Here is a 6,623-nt window from a genome sequence, read left to right on the forward strand (position 1 = left end):
TCAAAGTAGACCGTGTTGTGAAGGAGAGCAGAGCAGACCTGTTGTGAAGGAAAGAGCAGTGAGTAAGAGACCTAGTTGTGAAGGAAGAGCAGAGCAGACCTGTTGTGAAGGAAGAGGCAGAGCAGTCTCAATTCAATTCAATTCAAGTGGCTTTATTTGCATGGGAAACATATGTTAACATTGCCAAAGCAAGTGAGGTAGATAATATACAAAGGTGAAATAAACAATAKAAATGAACAGTAAACATTACACTCACAGAAGTTCCAAAAGAATAAAGACATTACAAATGTCATGTTGTGTATATATACAGTGTTGTAACGATGTGCAAATGGTTAAAGTACAAAGGGGAAAATAAATAAGCATAAATATGTGTTGTACTTACAATGGTGTTTGTTCTTCACTGGTTGACCTTTTCTTGTGGCAACAGCTCACAAATCTTGCTGCTGTGATGGCACGCTCTGGTATTTCACCCAAAAGATATGGGAGTTTATCAAAATCGGGTTTGTTTTCGAATTCTTTGTGGGTCTGTGTAATCTGAGGMAAATATGTGTRTCTAATATGGTCATACATTTGGCAGGAGGTTAGGAAGTGCAGCTTCTCTCTCCCTCTGTCTCCCTCTCTCCCTCCATTTCTCTCTCCCTCTGTCTCTCTCTCTCCTTCCATCTCTCCCTCTACCCCTCTCTATCTTCCTGTCTTTCTCTCTCTCTCCATCCCTCCCTCTGTCTCTCTCTCTCTTTCTTTCTCTCTCCCTCCATCCATCTTTCTCTCCCTCTATTCTTCCTGCTTTCTTTCTCTCCCTTTCGTCTGTTGTCTCTTCTCTCTCCCTCTGTCTCTTTTCTCTCCCTGCTACCCCTCTCTTTCTTTCTCTTCCTTCGTCTGTGTCCTTCTCTCTCTCCCTCTACCCCTCTCTATCTTCCTCTTTCTTTCTCTCCCTTCGTCTGTGCTCTTCTCTCTCTCTTCTCTTTCTTCTCTTCTCCCTCCCGTCCATCTTTCTCTCCCTTTGTTTCTCTCCCTCTACCCCTCTCTATCTTCCTCTGTCTTCCTCCATCTCTCTCTCCCTCCATCTCTATCTAAATCTCTCCCTCTCTCTCTTCCTTCATCTCTCTATCTCTCTCCCTTCGTCTCTCTCTCTCCCTCCGTCTCTCTCTCAATCTCCATCTCTCTCTCTCTACCTCTGTCTCTCTATCTTTKCCTTTGTCTCTCTATCTCTCTCTCCCTTCATCTCTCTCARTCTCCCTTCAACTKTCTCTCTCCCTCCCTTCATCTCTRTCTCTCCCTTTGTCTCTCTCTATCTCCCTTCGTCTCTATCTTTCCCTCTGTCTCTCTGAACTGAACAGGTTAATCAAACATGTCCCAAACATGTCCCAAACGTTTCTGATGAAATGTGGGAGGATTTAGTTCTCAGTATGTGGAGGTCTGGCATTTTTGGTTTAAAAAAAAAAGTTTATTTGAAAAGCAAAAAAGCAGTTTTTGAGATTTCAAAATGAATTAGAACAGATGGAAAAGCTTCCATTACCACTTAGTAGTATGGCTCAGCACAGACAGTTTTTTATTTTTTATCTGCCATTTCCATGTGTTCGAGGCAAACACTTGCAACCCACGTCTTGATATTAGAAGCAGTAATCCAAAATGTAAGCTGTTTTTAAGAATGTAACCTGTACTGATTATAGTTCCTTTTTAGTAATGGTATAACCTCATCCCTGTTAGGTCTATGAGGCACGTATCACTGATGGCAAACATAAAATGATTAACTGGGAGAGAGGCACGGGGCAACAAAGGACTTTCATGTAAGAGAATAACTGATGGTGTGCACAAGGGTGCAGTTCCCCATGTCGCCTCCTGCAATCATAGAGCGCACTTATCCGTTTGSGGAGTAAAAAGATGTGATTTGGAGTAGCCTAGTCTAGGCTTTGGGTACGTTCTGTGGTGATTCTGTAGAGAGGCAGCGAGAAGAAAGAAGAGGAATTCACTCTTTAATGAGTGTACGGCTGTGCACGCAGCCAGAGAAAAGACTGAGAACGAAGGAAAGGATATAAGAAAAAAGTGGTGATAGATTTGAAGCACAAAACAAGTAAAAGCCAAGGAGGGACACGGACCGGAGACGAAACAAACCGCTGCAATTGACAATCAACCAAAGGATTGCTAATTATTCCCGTTATTGACGRGTAAAACTAGGCTATTTCTAGGGGAATTGATGGTGTCTCCACAGAGCAGAAGTCTAACGGACCTTGCCGAGGGGAGGAACTCGAATGCACTCGGCTGAATCATGCTGATGTTGTTGTGGATAATAACTTTGGCTATCAGTTTTAACAAAGGTGAGGAAAACTGAAACCCGGTGATATGGTCACCTGCTTGCATTTTTATACATTCTGGTTATATCCAGTGGGAGCAAAATAGTCAAAGTTTTTATGTATCAATACCTCATCAGTTTTTCCCGTATCCTACCTCTGTCCAGTGAATACTATGTGTGTATCACATTCCACGTTTTAGACTATATGTTTGAAGTTTTTCACGAGTTCGTGCAGACTGAARGCTGGAATGGGATCATTGAGCTGAAGGTTATGATGGGAACGGAGGCATTATTAGTGGTCTCCCGGAAAACATGTTGTGAGAAACTGAGAATTAAAATGCAGACCATATAGCCTAGTGACATTTGGTTCATATTTCCACACTTAAAAACGATTGTTCGTGCAGCCTCTATCAGGCGCTCAGAGAGAGAGAACCGAGACAGACTGCGGCTGCATGTAGGTCTGATATGACCTTTTGTATTGCATTAACCGAAATCATTCACACAACTAACGTCTAGTTTATAACACTAGTCTATAGCCCTTTATCACGGGAGAAATATGATAAGCCTACAAACATAATATCATTACTCACTGCGCATGTTGTGCCAGAGAGAGAGATACGTTGATGAGGAAATGGCTGAATGAACAGAACACGGAAAACTGGGAAACTCCAGCCCGACTAGAACATAACAGTCACCAACCAGATCAATATCAAAAACCAAGACAACTATGTATCTCGCTAGTGCAGGGGTGTCACTCATTTTGCCCCCGGGGACCGCATTCGTTCTTCAATAAGGTCCGGAGGGCCGAACTGAAAATGTGCTATATTTCTTGCCGTCAAAATGAGCAAACAAATGTCCTCTATCCATCGTTTTTGGAATTTTCGATGGTTCTGACAGTCTTTTTCATGTCGGTGATTATTAGCGAGCTGGACACAATCAAGAAACGGTGTAAATGTAGATCCATTATAATTTCTACACATTTTAAAGTAGGTTATATTGAGTTGCATGTAGGTAGTCTCGTGCTGATCGTGCGCCAGTGCGCGTGATTATTTAGCACAGATCTTAGACAGAGAACGGTGGGGAGGTGCACTAGCTTGTCTAAAGAAGGTACGCGGAATGTAGGAAAATAGCCTATTTTACCTTCACATATAAGGTAATCATGTACAAAAATATTTTTTAGGGCTACTGGTAGCTGTTATGATTTTACCGCGGCACAGGGATTGATTGATCATCTCTGTTCACTTTGTCCAACACTATTTCGTGTCTAACGAAACGTCATGGCACGCGATAGCAGCTCTAAATAAGGCTTTGATTAATCGTGGTGCGTGAGGATCGGTTCCGTTAGCGGAAGAAAGGGGACCTGTTTGATTATGGACAATTGTTCTCCCGTGCCTGTGCCGTTGGTTCTCTCGTGGAGCCGCTACACGRGCTGCTCATCACCGGTTGCTGAGGAGATCTCACTCCTGTGTGCTCGAGCACACAGCATACCTGCATCTGCACCTGAGAGTCCTGGCGCCAGTCCTGTTCTGTGCTGATACAACAGCAGTATAATACATCTATTACATCAGCCATTCATACAGCTTCATTCAGTTATGACGCCATTATCAATAGCCATACCCATCACATACACTGTTGACAAACCTCCTTATGAGACAGAGTAGGCTTCTTTAAAAAAAAAAGCTCTGCTACCATAAGAGGATGGGCTCTGCTACCATAAGAGGATGGGAAAATATGCTTGACAGAGAAAGAGAGATGACTAACTAGACACATAAAAGAGGCGTATTATTGACAGGGAAAGAGAGAGGAAGAACTAGACATGTCCTGCAGCTTTGGTCACTGCCCTGTTTGCTTCTATCTCAGTGTGAAGTAGTTCAGGATCACCAGAAGTAGTATGGTGAATTCAATCCCTAGGGTGCCAAATGGCACCCTATTCCCTACCTACTGCACTACATTTGACCAGAGCCCTATAGTTGTTCTGTGCACTTGCATAACTAGTCTATTATCTTGTCGTTAGTAAAGCACTCCATTAACAACAATTCCATTTATGAAAAACCTTGATATGATGTTTTTCAGAACAACGAGTCTAAAAATGTCCACGGGCCACGTTCCAAACTGGGCTCCCGAGTGGCGCAGCGGTCTAAGGCACTGCATCTCAGTGCTAGAGGCGTCACTACAGACACTCTGGATCGATTCCAGGCTGTATCACAACCGGCCGTGATTGTGAGTCTCATAGAGCGGCGCACAATTGGCCCAGCGTCGTCTGGGTTTGGCCGGGGTAGGCCCTCATTGTAAAATAAGAATTTGTTCTTAACTGACTTTCGGCGTGGCAGGTAGCCTAGTGGTTAGCACGTTGGGCCAATAACCGTAAGGTTGCTAGTTCGAATCCCCGAGGTGACAAGGTAAAAATCTGTCATTCTGCCCCTGAACAAGGCAGTTAACCCACTGTTCCTAGGCTGTCATTGTAAATAAGAATTTGTTCTTAACTGATTTGCCTAGTTGAATAAAGGTTAAAWTTTTTTTATGGGGATATGTTGTTGAGAGCCAATGTGGGAGTGAAAAGTGAGGATGTTTGCGTGTCTGTTGGGGAATTACGAGTGACACACATCAATCTCCCCCATTCTGCCATGCTGAATTAGAGATACTTTGAGAGGGAAAAGGGGCAGAGAGACATGGCCCTGACATGGAGAGAGGTTGGAAACTGGAGAGAGAGAGCAGGGGGCAGAGAGGGACATGTGTACAGAGAAATGGCCCTGACATGGAGAGAGGTTGGAAACTAGAGAGAGAGAGAGGGAGATAATAATAAAAAATGGCATTGGGAACCCACTATTATAGATTGACTAGTAATTTAGGTGACTAGAGAACGACTTAAGCTTCAGGGCAGGTGGGTGTCCAAATCCAGACAGAGCATGTGATGGCTTAGAAAAAAATGTCTAGCCATTCAAATAAGTCATCTTATACAATCTAATCAAATCTAATACTACACCTCTTGATATGGATGATATGGATGATATGAATGAGTATTAGACCCAGACCCTACCCTTAAAGTGGCTTTGGCTTTGTCCCCAAATGATACCCTTTTGGCACCCCTGTGGGCCCTGGTGAAAAGTAGTGCACTAGATAGGGAATAGGTTGCCATCTGGGGGTACATATTTATTTTGTGGTGTGTGTTTGATAGAGGTTGGAGAGATCAGCCACTTCTTTTTAGGAGAGAGGGAGAATCAACTTACGAATTACGAAGTCTCTTCTCTCCTGTTGAGGGAATTCTTTCAAAGGGATTCAGACATCAAAACCAAACAGCATTGGAGGGTATATGTCAACAAAAAGGACTAAAGAGCCAGTATGACACGTGATGAGAAGGATGTTGAGGTAGTTTCTAAATCTCTCTATCTTCCTTTCGCTCTGTCTCTCTCTCTCTCTCCCCCTCTATCTCTTTGTTGTCTGTGAGAAAAGCAATTCAACGACGCTCACCTGGCGTTTTTTGACACTTGAAATCCATTCCAAGATTCCTCTAAAAATAGCTTCACTAATGTATGACTCCATATTGATAAATGACAACATAAAATATCAATAATGTGTTTACATCTAAATTCCAGCCTAAGCATATTTGTCTATGGTGGTGTTTGTCTGTTCAGAGCAGGCTTTGTGATAGGTCTTTCATGGCACATATACAGTCCACCTATTACACGGGCCATCAAATGGCACCTTTTCCCTTTATAAGGCACTACTTCTGATCAGAGCACTATGAGCRGAGTGCACCATATTAGGGAATAGAGTGCCATTTGAGCCACTTATTTCCATCACACAAAGGAACCAGGCCAGATTGAGGCAATTGTGATATATTATGACACAATTCTGTGACGTTTTTGTTTGTTTTGGTGTTCTCCAGTTTTTTMMGGGGGGGGGGGTCCTGTTCGTGCAATTCGTAGTTCATCAGTGATTGATCAACAGTACTATTCTTAGTTGGAGTGGTAACAAAGGACGGGATTCTTCAATGAAGTGATTGTTTTCATTCAATGACATTAGTTACAGATTTCCCTGATTTATCTTAGATTGATTTGGACTATTTTATGGAAGTTTACTTGGAAGTTTAAGTTTACTCAATTTCCAAAATAAACGTCCCTTTTTAAGGACCCTGTTTTTCAAAGATAATTCGTAAAAATCAAAATAACTTCACAGATCTTCATTGTAAAGGGTTTAAACACTGTTTCCCATGCTTGTTCAATGAACCATAAACAATGAATGAACATGCACCTGTGGAATGGTCTTTAAGACACAAACAGCTTACAGACTGTAGGCAATTAAGGTCACAGTTATGAAAACGTAGGACACTAAA

The sequence above is a fragment of the Salvelinus sp. IW2-2015 genome, unplaced genomic scaffold (genome assembly GCF_002910315.2).
Source record: "Salvelinus sp. IW2-2015 unplaced genomic scaffold, ASM291031v2 Un_scaffold2084, whole genome shotgun sequence".
NCBI lineage: Eukaryota > Metazoa > Chordata > Actinopteri > Salmoniformes > Salmonidae > Salvelinus > Salvelinus sp. IW2-2015.